At 45.1% G+C, this 15880-nt stretch overlaps 1 long non-coding RNA gene across 1 annotated transcript; it reads left to right on the plus strand.

The window, feature by feature from the left end:
* Nucleotides 1-1093: 1093 nt before the first annotated feature.
* On the plus strand, nt 1094-6472 carry LOC149523588 (uncharacterized). The gene is made up of 2 exons (XR_016350651.1): nt 1094-3340; nt 4628-6472. It is a non-coding gene; the product is annotated as an uncharacterized LOC149523588 (long non-coding RNA).
* The last annotated feature ends 9408 nt before the right edge of the window (nt 6473-15880 follow it).

A 15880-nucleotide genomic window follows, 5' to 3' on the forward strand; every position in this document is an offset into this window, starting at 1 on the left:
CTGTACTAGATAAATGAGTAGAATCTTCCAACCACTCTAGGCCACATTCTAGCAGAAGAACTCTCCATGCTGTTGTTGCAGCCTCAGAGCTACAGGACCCTTGTAACTGCCACCAATTTCTGCCCCCTCTCTGGAGGATTGTGGTTGGTGGATCCATCCTTATTCTCAGTCTTCCCCCATTCTAAAGAGCTTTTTGGTACACAAGGCATACATCATGTAACTTAGCAACTAACTTTCAAAAAGTATAGAACTGTATTCTACAGCAATACTTTTAGTTAAACTGCTAGTCAGGAGAGCATGTAGTCTGTATATATTGAGTATGATCAAAGCTTGAGTATTAGAAAGAATGAACTGTGGTTTATTCCCTATTTGCATGCAGCATGATTACCTGAGCAGTGCTGCTGCAAGCAAGCTTGGAAATCTCACTTAGGCTCCCTTCTTTATTACCATATCTACTGATGATATGCATGAGTTCTGCACGGAATTCTGTTAGTGAATACATTAGGCAAAAAGCAGTGAATGGTGATAAGTTGCAAGTTGTACCGCAGTGAGTTATTAAAGAACAACTATAGTACCTAGGAACTGAAACACACTAGCATCAATAAGCTAAACATGGGGAAGGGGTAAGAAATCATTTAAAAATCCAAAATGCAGCTGTGGTGAAGACAATCCATGGTAGGTATTAACTTCCTTGATCTGAACTACTACAGGACAATATACCATGCTTATAGATACTAATTACTTGGTTTTCAGATGTTCACTCTTCCTGTTGTAAGGTGTGAAGGGTATGCATGTGTTCATTTTAAACAAAATGTGGTTTGGAAAGTAGGTATGCATAAAGAAGCATGCTGTGGCTCACCACCCTAGCAACAGCCTAGAAAAGGCCAAGGGGAGGGGGGTGAACTCAACATGTGGAGTGGAGAAGTACAAGCATGTGACAAACAAAGCCATATATGGAAAGGTTGAATCTGATTGGTTTAGAAGTTTCTGTTCTGTAACCTGTAACCATGTGCTATAAAACAACAAGGGGAGGGGCTCCTTGCTGGAGGGGCTCTGGCTGATTTTAGTACCAGGGGCTCTCCCTTTGTGCACACTGAATGAAGTATTGAATTGAATTGAATTGAATTGAATTGAATTGAATTGAATTGAATTGAAGACCCTTGATTCTGCCCAGCACCTGAGTCTCTGGGAACCACAAAATCCCAACAGTTTCTTGGCGCAGCGAGCAGGGTGAGAAATATCCTTCAGGATCAAGACCTACAATCAAGTTAGAGGGTGATTTTGTTCATTTTTCATTTGGTTGTGAGTCCCTGACCTGACTGGTGACTCTCACACCTTTTGTAGTAAGTGAAACTGGGTGTTGGGGGATTTAAGGGGTTTGTTGCAGTTTTGTAACATTTTGGTTGCAGTCTTAAGACACTGTACTTAGTGTGGGGGCGGGTTAAGCTGTAAGTTCCTCTGACTAAGTGTTGTTGAAGTGGGAAATCAAAGAGGCCATAAGGACCAACAGTTAATGTAGGGGCAGGTATAGCCATAAGTACCTCTAGTTAATGTATTGGCTGGCCCAGATCTCCTAATTGGAAATTGTTATTAGTTTGTAAACAGATTATATTGTATTTAAAGATTTTGAGATTGGAGGATATTTAGGTTTAAAAAAAAGGGAAAGATGAAGGGATTTAGTGATCCACAATATGAAGAGTGTTTAATTAATGCTTTTATAACTATTGTAGCAGTAAGTTTATTAGTTTTCTTGTTGAGATATCTTGGCTGTATGACTGAAAGAAAGAAGGATGACCAAACCCCATTACAAGTGGGCAACACTGATTTTGTGAATAAACCACAATATTTATCAAAGGACAAATTGGCTGTTATGTGTTTAATTGTTGATTATGAACAGCTGGTTAGAAAGTGCAATATGCTAAAAGGAAGGGTAGGAGAGTTAGAAGCAGTGGTAGAAAAACTGCAAACAGAAGCAAAAAACTATAAAGAAACAGCCTTGCAGGAAAAGAGATCTTGTCCCTCAGCACCTTTGGATCCTACATGTGGAATGTGGGGATATCAGTCTGGTTTTATGGCTCATGTGAGAGTGCACACTGTCCCTAATCCTAATCAAGGGGAAGGGGACCCTGCTACTGTTAGTCGACTAGAGCACACTCCTATGAGTCCATCTGACTTGCGGAGCATGTTAAAAGAATTGCCATCTTTGCAGCTTAATAACCCAAACCTACCCTTCTGGGAAAATGTGCAGGAGTGGATGGTAGTGGGAGGCCTACATGCTTTTGATGTTTTCACCATGGTAAAAGCAAAATGTCCTGTGCACCCTGACAGTCAATTTTGGTTTGCATTTACTGTTAAAGGGAAGCAATATACTTTTACTTGCCTAAGCCAGGGTTTTCATAACTCATCTACTTTGTTTCATAGAGCATTAGCTGATGTGCTGGCAAAGCTGCCAGACATGGCTTCTTGTGTTGTACAGTATGTTGATGATCTTCTTATCTCCTCACCAGATCGCCAAACGCACATGAAAGACTTAGAAGTGATCCTGCAGCACTTGGCAGACAGTGGGGTAAAATGTAATGCTAGAAAGGCTCAGATTGCAAAGGAGGAAGTATCATATCTGGGGTACCTAATATCCAAAGGGTACAAGCGTTTAACTGTTGACCGCACTGAGGCTATTAATGCATGCCCACGACCAACTATGGTCAGGGAAGTTAGGAAAGTGTTGGGGCTATTCAATTTCTGCCGAACTCAAATCCCCAATTATTTAAGGATTGTCCAGCCTCTTAATAATCTCCTGAAGGGTGCTGGTGGACCACATGAGGCAATTGAATGGACACTTGACTGTGAACAGGCATTTACCACATTGAAACAAAGGCTAAGTACTGCCCCAGGGTTGGGACTTCCTAATCCATTAATGCCTTTTACATTGTACACGCATGTCAGTGAGGGACATATGATAGCAGTGTTAACGCAAAAACATGGGGACAAACAGCGCCCAGTAGCATACTACTATTCTAAACTAGATGCTGTCGCTCAAGCAATGCCACCATGCCTTCAGGCAGTGGAAGGAGCATCTATGGCCCTAAATCAGGCCACACCACTTATTGGTTCACAGGATGTAAATATTGTTGTACCTTACACTGTCCTTGCTATTTTATCAGGGAAGAAATCTTCAGCAGTCCATATGGCAAGATGGACTCGATGGGAAACGAGCTTGCTAATGCCTTCAGTACATCTGCAAAGAGTGTTATCGTTAAACCCTGCCACCCTCATGCCTACCCCAGATGAGGGACACCCACATCATTGTTGCCTTGAGGAAGAGCCCATGGACGTTCCATTGGTAAAAGAAACTGAAATACCTGGTGCCCCTTGCCTATATGTGGATGGCAAGCGACACACAGGATGGGCCGTTTGTACTCAAGATGGACAGCTGGTGGCACATGGCAGTTTGCCTGGGGCATCTGCACAAGTAGCAGAACTGCAGGCATTAGTTACAGCATGTGAAGCTGTGTAAGGTCATGCTGTAAACATATATACTGATTCTAGATATGCATTTGGGGTTGTACATGATTATATTAACTTGTGGGTAAATTGGGGATTCCTGACGAGTACAGGATCCCCAATACAAAATGGGGGAATAGTGGAGAAACTTCATGCAGCCATGCAGAAACCTACTGAATTAGCAGTGATAAAAGTGAGGGCCCACACAAAAGGGACAGACCCTCATAGTAAGGGGAACCGAAGGGCAGACGAACTAGCTAAACGAGCAGCAGTGGAAGGTAAAGAGATGCAATTGACTGCTGCAACACAGCCTCTCATAAAAACCCCAAACTTTTTTGAATTACAGGACATCCAGCACTCTGCACCAAGGGTAGAAAAGTGGTTATGGATGGATAATGGGGGAAAACTGTGTGATGATAACACTTGGAGAGGCCCAGGAAACACATTAGTGTTACCAAATGTGCTGATGGGAACTATGATACAAATATATCACATGTTGGGACATGATGGAGCACGGAGGGTGATCCACCGGATGTCAGACACCTGGTGGCATCCTAAGCTTAATGCAAATGTGCATGATTATGTGAGGAGGTGTGTAACATGTGCTCAATGTAATTCTGCTCCCACAGTGAAAGTGAGAATGCGACATCAGCCAAGACCAACACAGCCCTTCACACAGTTACAAGTAGATTTCATTGGACCCCTGCCAAGGTACAGAGGGAAAGAATATGTTCTCGTGATCATGGATCACTTTACTAAGTGGGTAGAAGCTTTCCCAGTGGCCAAAGCCACTGCGTCTGATGTAGCTAAAATATTGATGACTGAAATAATTCCCTGATGGGGATTTCCATGCTTCATCGATAGTGACCAAGGTACCCACTTTACAGGGAAGGTGATGAAACAGTATGCATGTCACTGGGGATCAAACAGAAATTCCACTGTCCCTACCATCCCCAGAATTCGGGATTAGTAGAAAGAGCTAACCGAACCATTAAAAACAAACTAACCAAACAGAGGTTTTCTGCTAGAGGGAAAGACTGGGTCACCAATTTACCAGTGGTTCTCATGTCTATGAGATCCAGTCCTACTAATCCACATTCCTTATCTCCTTTTGAAATGCTGACAGGGCGGGCGATGAGGACGCCAGGAAATCTGTGCATTGGAGCGGGGGAGTTGTATGTCATGGATGACCAGCTTGCTGAATATTGCAAATTGTTATCTCAGTGTGTCTCACAGGACCCCAAAATTGAACCAGACCCAAAGGCCAGCGAAGAAGACACATGTGAGGTGCAGCCCGGTGATCAGGTACTGGTGAAAGCCTATAGAAAACGAACCTTTGAACCAGCCTGGACTGGACCTCACATGGTTCTCCTGGTAACTCCTTCAGCGGCCCGGGTCACTGGAATTCCAGTTTGGGTGCACCTGTCACGAGTACAAGTATACAAGGATGACACTCAACATAGGGCACAATAATCTCTGTTTACCCTATGGACTCCTTGAGGGCCATTCTCAGTATTTTTAAGTGTTTTATTGATGTAGTCACCTGGGGAGGAGCCACTGGATCAGTTGTAAATGCCATTACTCAAGCTATCAAATCTCATAATAGGGACTGGGTTGAAAATTTGTTAGTAGCAGGGATGACAGTTTATTGTGGTGAGAATAGGGCTCATGTCTAATTAATTAGATATCACCTTAACTCAGCAACATAGTTGGTTAGGTCCTCACTGTTGTACTCAGCCATCTATTAAAAACTACTAAAATGTATGAGCAAGCATTGGTCTGGAATGGTGTTATCATACTGGCATGGTGTTAACATGAAAGTTGTAGCCCTGATAGGAGACTTGCTCGTGTCACAGGTGCCCTGTTGGGTGAGAGCCGCAGTTCTCAAAGACTGAATGTCTTCACCTTGCATGATGACAGGGGAGTGATCTCTATTGATAATGGGCATTTTGGAATGATCATTCCATCTTTGGAGAGGTGTTAATTCCTGTGGGTTGGTCTCCTGGATTGGAGGCTCAGCCCTTCCACCCACTCCTATTCTCATGTCATAGACACCTGTGTAGTTGAGTATGTAATAATGGCTGGAGATAACTATATAGCTTTGCCATGGGATCAATGTTCCATCCTGGGAGGATGGGTTTTGCATATAAGAAACATGGAGTCAGGACAAGCCCTATCTCAAATGTTGGGACCTGACTTAATGGTGCATGTAATGTTTAATTTAATGGATGATATAACAGTGAAGAAAGACTCCACTACCTGGTGTGGATTTGGGTATTTAGCTTTGGAAAGTAAGCCTGGCTTGAACATCTCGTACTTCCTATTGTGGAAGATATTATGAAAGAAGTGGTAAGGCAATTACAGTGATTCAGTGGATAGAAGAGTTTGCTATTGTGGGAACAGAGATTCCCTGGGGATGGATTTCAGTTGTGTTTTCGCAATGGATATGGGGACTTATTACTTTTAGTGTAGATACCATTATGTATTAAAGGTTGAATGTATTGTTTAATTCTGTTACCAAAACTGCAGTTAAGTGTTGATAAGGTCACTTATAGCTCCTAATAAATACAAGGAAGTGGTGTTAGTGTGGTCTAAGAATTGTTCTTAGCCCCAAAACCAAATGGGGGAGCTGAAGGGTATGCATGTGTTCATTTTAAACAAAATGTGGTTTGGAAAGTAGGTATGCATAAAGAAGCATGCTGTGGCTCACCACCCTAGCAACAGCCTAGAAAAGGCCAAGGGGAGGGGGGTGAACTCAACATGTGGAGTGGAGAAGTACAAGCATGTGACAAACAAAGCCATATATGGAAAGGTTGAATCTGATTGGTTTAGAAGTTTGTGTTATGTAACCTGTAACCATGTGCTATAAAACAGCAAGGGGAGGGGCTCCTTGCTCGAGGGGCTCTGGCTGATTTTAGTACCAGGGGCTCTCCCTTTGTGCACACTGAATAAAGTATTGAATTGAATTGAATTGAATTGAATCGAATCGAATTGAATCGAATTGAAGACCCTTGATTCTGCCCAGCACCTGAGTCTCTGGGAACCACAAAATCCCAACAGGTGCTACCTTACAACTAGTTCTTTAATGACATCAGTACATGACTTGTATTTTTCAGTAATTCCATTTAAATATTGTCTATTGTGTCACAGGGGAATCATTGATGAGTCAAAGTTGGTCTGTCAGAGCGTGTCTACACTGTGGTGCTAGCTCAAAATAAGCTACGCAATTTTGAGCTTATTTTGAGATGGTCTATTTCAACAAGTCCCTTAATCCTCGTGGAACAAGGTTTACCAGGATGTTGGAATAGCACGCCCGTTATTTCAATTGCATTTCAAAATAATGGACCTGTTGTAAAGATACAGAAAACGCAATTTCAGGAAACCGGATGTATCCCAAAATAGTGCTGCTGTCTAGATGTACCATCATAGGGTATGTCTAGACTGCATCCCTCTGTTGGCAGAGGGATGTGGCTTAGGCAGGTCAACATTGCAAATGAGGCAGGGATTTAAATATCCCGTGCCTAATTAGCATAAAAATGGCCACTGCGTTTTCCTGACTCAGCACTTTGTCGACAAAAAGAGGCAATGTAGAGGGGGATCTGTTGAGAAAGACAGCCTTTTTCAACAGATTCTGTAAACCTCCTAGCAGGAGGCATAAGGGATCTGTCGAAAAAGGCCTTTCTCAACAGATCCCCCTCTAGACTGCCTCTTTTTGCTGATAAAGTGCTGAGTCAGCAAAACGTGATGTCCATTTTTATGCAGATTAGGCACAGGATAATTAAATGCCAACAGAGGGATGCAGTCTAGACAAACCCATAGTGATGTACTGTTGAGATTGCAATAGTGAGTGTGACCAGCCAGTGGTGAGTTATATTTCCTCACAGCTCTAACTACATCATAATTCCTAGAAGCAGTATTGATTGACTAGCTGGAAATTGGGAGTGGCAGTACAATCTGTGCACCGTATCGCTGCCTGCTGCGGGAAGCCCCAGTATGGAGAAAAAGATGTTATAATATTGACAGCTTTGAAATCATGGATGCCTCAAATAATTATAATCCATCCTCAATAGGGGGCATATCCTGAAGGAAATCCTTCCTGAATCTCCTTTTCTGGCAGCCAAACAATCTCGCAGCTGCTCCAAGCCTATCAGCAGAAGCAAGCTCCCACAAACCTGGACACAGCAACTCAAGGCAGCAGGAGAGCCTGCAGAATAACATATACAAAATCTGTGGACACATAACCACTGCTAAAATGATCAAAACCCTCTGTATACACACCTTTTAAGATCCGTGGGTTCTACACTTGCACATTATAACATTGTGGCTGTGTCTAGATTGGCATGATTTTCCGGAAATGCTTTTAACAGAAAAGTTTTCCGTTAAAAGCATTATCGGAACAGAGCATCTAGATTGGCACGGACGCTTTTCCGCAAAAGCACTTTTTGCGGAAAAGCATCCGTGCCAATCTAGACACGCTTTTCCGCAAAAAAGCCCCGATCGCGAAAATGGCGATCGGGGCTCTTTCGCGAAAAACAAATCTGAGCTGTCTACACTGGCCCTTTAGCGCAAAAGCTTTGCGCAAAAGGGACTTTTTGCCTGAACGGGAGCAGAATAGTATTTCCACAAGAAGCACTGAGGGTACGTCTACACTACAGCGCTAGTTCGAACTAACTTAGTTCGAATTAGTTAATTCGAACTAAGCTAGTTCGAACTAACGCATCTAGAACTAAAAACTAGTTCGAACTAGCGTTTTGCTAGTTCGAACTAGTAAGTCCACATTGAGTGGACTCTGAACAGGGCTTAAGGATGGCCGGAAGCAGTGCCGGCAGGGCATAAAAGGAGGACTTAGAGCATGGAGATACTGTCTCAGGCTAGCCGAGGGCTGCGCTTAAAGGGTCCCGACCCCCACCCCGGACACACAGTTCTAAGGGGTGCCCCGCTTGCAAAGAAGTTCTGGCTTGGAGTGCCCTGAGTGCCCACACTGGGCACATCACACCACTCGGCCATCAGCCCGGCTGCACTTGCCGCAGGCTGCCATCTGGGGAGAGGGAGTAATTGGGGGGCTGCAGGAGAGCTTCCACCCCCAGAAGCCCGCAGAGCCAGCCCAGTCCTCCCCATCGGGGGCTCGTACCCCATTCCTCCCTCACCTCCTTCCACTTGCCCTTCCCTAGCCCCCCTTCTTCTTGATGTACAAAATAAAGATAACGTTTCTTCCAACATTGACTCTGTCTTTATTGAAAAAAACTGGGGGAGACTGGGAAAAGGAGGTGGGAGAGGGGAAGAGAAAGGCTGGGAGAGGGGAGGGCAACTAACATGATCAGGGGTTGGGAACAGGTCCCAGATGAAGAGAGGCTACAGAGACTGGGACTGTTCAGCTTAGAAAAGAGGAGACGGAGGGGGGACAGGATAGAGGTCTGTAAAAACAGGGGTTGGGTGGAGAGGGTGCATTCAGAAAAGTTCTTCCTGAGATCCCATAAAGAAGGACTAGAGGACACCAAAGGAAAGGAATGGGTAGCAGGCTTGAAACTAGTAAGAGAAAGTTGTTCTTGACAAAGCAAATAGTTAACCTGTGGAACTCCTTGCTGCAGGAGGCTGTGAAGGCTACAACTAGAACAGAGTTTAAAGGGAAGTGAGATCAAGTCATGGAGGTTGGGTCCATGGAGTCCTATTAGCCAGAGGGTAGGAGTGGTGTCCCTGCCCAAAGTTTGTGGAAGGCTGGAGAGGGATGGCACGAGACAAATGGCTTGGTCATTGTCTTCGGTCCATCCCCTCCAGGGTCCCTAGGGTTGGCCGCTGTGGGCAGACAGGCTACTGGGCTAGATGGACCTTTGGTCTGACCCAGGACGGCCATTGTAAGCTCAGGGCTCAGTGTCGGGGGTCTCAGTGGACCCCCTTGATTTTCATGCACACCTGGTCCTGGGTGGCCAGGCTGGCAGCTCTCCTGCCCTAGCCGGCCACTTTCCTGTGCCTAGTGCGGAGATCGTGGACAAGGTCCACGATGTCCGCACTAGCCCAGGAAGGTGCCCGCCTCTTGCGGTCCAGGGCAAGCTCCCGGGAGCCGCCAGCCTGGTCCCAGCAAGAGGGGGTGGGCTGGGGGGCATCGGGTGGGTGGCTCTGTGCCGTGCCAGGTGCAGGGTCTGCTAGCTGGGTGCTGGCAGGCTTGCACCTGGCACGGGCACCGTAGCCAGCCCGTGCCCCTTTAAGGGGTCCGGGGCCGGGAGGGGGCATAGAGTTTCCCTGGTGTTGGCCAACCACCAGGGAAACCTGGGGAGGGCTAGCCTCCCACTAGTTCGAACTAAAGGGCTACACAGCCCTAGTTCGAACTAGCTAGTTCGAACTAGGCGTTAGTCCTCGTAAAATGAGGTTTACCTAGTTCGAACTAAGCGCTCCGCTAGTTCGATTCAAATTCGAACTAGCGGAGCGCTAGTGTAGCGCATAGGAAAGTTAGTTCGAACTAACGTCCGTTAGTTCGAACTAACTCTAGTGTAGACATACCCTGATTTCTTACAGTAGGAAGTCAGTGCTTTTGCGGAAATTCAAGCGGCCAGTGTAGACAGCTGGCAAGTTTTTCCGGAAAAGCGGCTCATTTTCCGGAAAAACTGGCCAGTCTAGACACAGCCAGTCTGTTTCTTATTCATGCACTTTCCACCCTGGTAACAACTATATGGGTGAAATGAAACAATCACAATGCTGCTGAATGACCTCACACAGAAAATAAAACAAAAATATATTACTTTGGATGAACGCTGTCTACAAAGTGATTGTTCTATATCATCATCCACATCCTCAAAGGAAAATTATGCAACACCTTCTGAAATGAGTCTGGGAGCTAATCACAACTTGGATAGATAGTAAAGATCATGGCTTGAACAGTGGCACTGGATTTGACTCATTATAACAGTCTATAAGCCACTTAACCCCCCCTCCTTCCCCTCTCTGCCTTTCCCCCCCCTTCTTTCACTGCTATTACTGAACTGGTGTTAATGGGCCACTTCACCCTCAGTGGTCCCTTGAAATGTGTATTAATTAATGTATGCTAAACCATCTGTTCTATCTTGTGTTTAACTGTGTATGTCTACATTGAAATAAGCAACCCACAGCATGACCATGGTTGACCCAGGTCATCTGACTTCATCTTGTGGGACTAAATTTATAGTGTAGTTATTTGGGCTCAGGTTCTGGGACCCTCCCCCTCATGGGGTCCCAAACCTGGACTTCAGATAAGCTTTATCTGCTATACAGTAGTTTTATAGCTGCATGGGCCAACCCCGTGAACTCACGTCAGATGTGCCATGAAGAAGAACTCTGTGTAAGTGCGAAAGCATGTATCTCTCACCAATAGAAGTTTGTCCCAGTAAAAGGTATTCCCTCACCTATTCTGTCCCTCAAAGCCTCCTATCATGAAGAGCATGAGTTATAATGGGTTTTCAAAGGGGCCAAACAGCACAGACCCCTAGACCTTCTTGCAGATCTCAGAGTTACCATGGAGAGGCAATGAATACTGCCACACAGCCACTGGAAGTATAGTCATTGCAAGAGTTGGGTGTCAGTGAATGCCCATCCTGTATTGGGATAACTTGGGAGCCATTGAAGTACTCTGTAAGGGTATGTCTCCTCTAGCCCCCTAGCTCGAACTAGGGAGGCTAATGTAGGCATTTGAAGTCGCAAATGAAGCCTGGGATTTAAATATCTCGGGCTTTATTTGCATCTTACCGTCCGGGCGCCATTTTAAAATCCCCTTAGTCTGAACTAACTGCCCGCGGCTACACACGGCAGTCAAATGTTAACTCGAACTAAGTGGAATGAGATGTAACAGTTAACTCGAACTAAGGACTTAGTTCGAGTTAATGTTTGACTGCCGCGTGTAGCCACAGGCAGTTAGTTTGGACTAAGGGGATTTAAAAATGGCGCCTGGACGGGAAGATACAAATAAAGCCCGGGATAATTAAATCCCAGGCTTCATTTGCAACTTCAAATGCCTACATTAGCCTCCTTAGTTCGAACTAGGGGGCTAGTGTAGACATACCCTAAGAGAGCTATTCAGGGAATGATTTTCCCATCTCCTGAGAGAGAAATTCTCATGCCAAATCAGGACATGAAGTCATAATCTTCACTAACTGGTAATGTGACATTTTTTAATTGGGTCAGTCACAATGTTTTGTTTACATTTCATTTGGTAGTGGCCCAGGAGAGAACTCAGACGGTAGCTATTAAGAAGGAGAACCAGAGCTGGTATTGCTCAGCCTGGCTCTATTGACTTAGATGGAACTATGACAGTTTACAACATTTGAGGATTCAACTCTCCTGTATTTCTGGTATTCACAAATCTTTCTGAAGCTGATCAATCTGCTTCACCATAGAACTTACAAACTCAAGACTCCTTAAACAATACAATAAATCTCATGCCTTTGTAGTTTACAAAGTATAGGATGGGCTGCTCAGCCACTAAAAGAAATAAAGCAATACATTCATTGTGAGCTCATGCTTCTTTGACTTTCATGCAGCTAAACTAATACATCAGATACTTTTACAGGTTTTGTTGTTGTTGTTGTTGTTGTGGCTAACTCTTTTAATTGATGGCAGTGGTATAATGATTAGTCTCAAGGAACTGATAAAACTAATGTTAATTGAGTGTGAGACATAACATTAGCAGAGAAGGCCGTGCAATATTGTAACTATACAGACAATACATATTGCATCTTATTCGCTTTCCATATATTTCTATATAAAAATGAATCATCTTTCTTCATATCACAGGAGTTCCTCAGACAGTTTCCTTGTACTTTTTTTGATGCCTTTTCTCAAGGACATTGAATTGATAATAAATTTTACAACTAGATGAGGTGGGGGAGTGGAGAAAAGAGGCATTGTTTCATTCCTGCACTAGCTGGGATTCTCTCTGAAAGCCAAAGTCCACAGGAGAGAGTCAGTGGGAATCTTTCCAATTAATGGAGTTTGGATCAGACCATGACTCAGAAGCCTTCTTTGGGAGAAAGAAAACAGTAAAAAAGATGTGATGAACGAATGCTGAACAGAACCACCGATTACTTTAACTATCTGTCTTCCTACACATTTCTTCTTCTCTGAATATGAGAGTCAATGAGAATGTTTATATATGTACACACTACTTTTTCAGTGTGTGTGTGTGTGTGTGTGTGTGTATGTGTATGTGTGTTTGAAAATTGCTTCCCAGCCATCAACTTTGTTTCCCAGCCATGAGTTTTTGCATGTACCAAAACAAGTGCCATCGATCTGATGCTTAAGAATAGATGGATATTGGATTTCCTTCACCTCAACAGGGCTAGTTACTTTTTACAAGGTAAACGAAAAAAATCTTTGTTGTGAATGAATGAAAAAGCTAAACCAGGGGTTCCCAAACTTTTTGACACAGGGACCAGTAAATCCATTCATGAGCTTTTGGAGGACCAGTAATATTCATTTGCATATTTGCATATTCATTAAGCAAATGATGAATATTCAAATAAGTTGTTTCTGGTCCTCCCAAAGCCCCCCGTGCCAGCGTTAGCAAAGCTTTTGATACAGTCACCCACAATATTCTTGCCAGCAAGTTAAGGGAATATGGATAGGATAAATGGATTGTAAAATGGATAGAAAGCTGGCAAGATCAGGGTTTCCCAAACTTTTTACTTTAGTTGGAACCCGTTTTTTTTTAGTACTGTTTTTTGCAGCCCAAAAATATAAACACATATAAAAAAAGAGAATGAAAAATGAATAAATTTTCAGTTTTTACCTGGCTACATCCTCCACCCAGCCTGGGCCAACGTTTGGGGGACCCGGTGCTGTATGGGCACTCCAGAAGGTGGGAGCAGGAGCAGACTGGGGGTAGGGTGCAAGGAAGGGTAGGGTTGCCAGGTGTCCGGTTTTGTACCGGACAATCTGGTATTTGAGGGTTTTGTCTGAGAAACAAATTGAGAAATTACCAGACATATAAAATGTCTGGTATTTTCTAATTAGGTACGTTTTATTATAATTAGGTGTATCAGTCCTTAGCTGTGAACTGCCTGAATAGTAGATGTGCTCACGCTGCCTGAGTGTGTCTACCTGCCAGGCAGTTCGCAACTACTCGAGGGAGGGTATGGGGGGTGCAAAATGGAATCCCCAGGCAGACTCACTCCTCTGCCAGGGTCTGTAGAGTCTGCATGTGCCCAGGTCAGTGCCGCTCTGCCCCCCCATCCTCCTGATCTCCCAGTCAAACCCAGCTGCCCCCGTCCAGCCCTGGTTCCACCGCCTGCCCTCCCCGATTTCTGCTGGACAGCCCCACTGCTCCAACCCTGCTTCCACCACCTGCTCACCCCCCCCCCCATCTCCGCGGGACAGCCCTGTTGCCGCCAACCCTACTTCTGCCGCCCGCCCACCTGGCTTTCCGTGGGACAGCGCCGCTGCCTCCAACCCTGCTTCCACCACACACCGTCCACCCACCTAGATCTCCATGGGACAGCCCTGCTACCCCTAACCCTGCTTCCACTGGCCACCCACCCACCTGCCCTGATCTTCGCGGGACAGGCCCGCTGCCCCCAACCCTTCTTCCCACCGCCACCTCCTCCCAGCCCGCCCCACTCTGCTCCCTTACTGGCAGCCACGCTGAGGCCCGGTATTTTTTCCCGCAGCCTGGTACTGGACCACGGCCCATAGTTTGGGAAATGCTGAGCTAAACTACGTCATTATATACAACAAAATGCAATGGTGAGGAATGAAACTCATTTTGAATTACTACTGTTTTGAGATGGCAATGATTTAAAATAGGGGGTTTATTATGGAAATACTGACAGACCTTTAATTGCAAGAGAGCAACCAGGCACTGCAGTGATACAGAAATAATCTGGAAGCACAAGTCACATAATGGAATACTTAAGAGGATGAAAAAGGGAGGGTTTTAAAACAATGAATCCTTCATAGAATACCCCTCAAAAGGAAATGGCTATGATGTAAAACCTAGCCAGCTATTCATGAAACCTGAGCTGGGGTATTAATGGAAGATGTATTAAAATATGATTTCTCAGCTAATCTCTCTCTCTCTCTCTCTCTCTCTCTCTCTGTCTCTCTCTCTATATATATATATATATTTCCCTGTAGGACAACAGAATGACATCATCACGTCACTCGTGGTCCACAGGAGCCAAGCCCCACCCACTCCCAACCTGACCTTCCTCAGGACAAACGTGGCAAGCTGGGGCTGCCCGTGGCCCCATCCTCTCCTCCCCTTTCCAGCAGCTAGGAGGAGAGCCGTAGCTGCCACGGACTTGGCCCAACCCTCCCTGGTGGCAGAGGGGTGGGGAGAGACTGGGACTGGTGAGGCCTCAACCTGAGCACAGCCCCCATTCCCAGAAGCCGAGGGGTGGGGGAAAGAGCAGGGCCCAGTGCAACCTCAATGCAGCCTCAGCCTAGCACCTCCCACCCCACCCCCACCCCCAGGAAGCTGGGGAGAGAGCTGTGCCAGTCTCAGCCTTGGCCCAGTCCCCACTCCCAGCACCCAGGGGGAGAGCCGTGCCTGGCGCAGCCACACACACACACACACACACGCATGCATGTACGTATGTACGTTTGGGAGGGCCAAGAGCTGGGTCTGGTTGGAGTAGGGGCCAAGAGCTGGGACAGCCTCAGACCCTCCCCAGTGGCTGGGGCTGGGGGAGAAGCCATGGCTGGGGCAGCCTCAGACATTCCCCGATGGCTGTGGGAGAAGAGCCAGGGCCACCCCGGTGGCTGGGGGGGAAGGAGGGAAAAGCCAGAGCAGCCTCACCCCCGGGCCATCCCTGGCCAAGATGGGTTTTATGACCATAGTGAGCAGGGGGCACATCCTCTAGTGAAATTGTAATGGAATGATTTTGAATATTTTTGAAGAAGATGCTAATTATAGATGGGAAAAATTAACATTTGATATCTCCTTGCAATATGCCATTTTTATTCTTTAGTCTGTATATATGAATTGGTATATTTGTTAAACAGGTTGAGAAATACAGATATATTCTTAAAAGTGGTATTATTTATGTAGCTGGCTGTATGTGGAACATACATGCTTCTACAGATAAGCCATCATAAACTTTTAATCACTCTTGTTCATGCATTGTTTATTTGCCTCAAACTACCTGTCTACTTTTTGTCTTTTATACATCAAGATCTTGTGTAGATTTGAAGTCTTTTTGCTAATCAGTTTCTCTTCATGGGTACTTTTGGGACAGCATGATTTCCAGATTTAAACACAGTGCATGCTTTCTATTTCCACATTCATTTTCCAATCACATTGTTATCCAAGTTAACAGATGTTCTCTTCAACCAGAAAGATTAAGCAATTCATGAGCTATACTTTTGTGAGTCATACAGATAACTTTCATTGGCTAATGGAATTAACCTCTAGTGATGT

The sequence above is a fragment of the Pelodiscus sinensis genome, chromosome 14 (assembly GCF_052426305.1).
Source record: "Pelodiscus sinensis isolate ZL-2025 chromosome 14, ASM5242630v1, whole genome shotgun sequence".
In the NCBI taxonomy this organism is placed as follows: Eukaryota; Metazoa; Chordata; order Testudines; family Trionychidae; genus Pelodiscus; species Pelodiscus sinensis.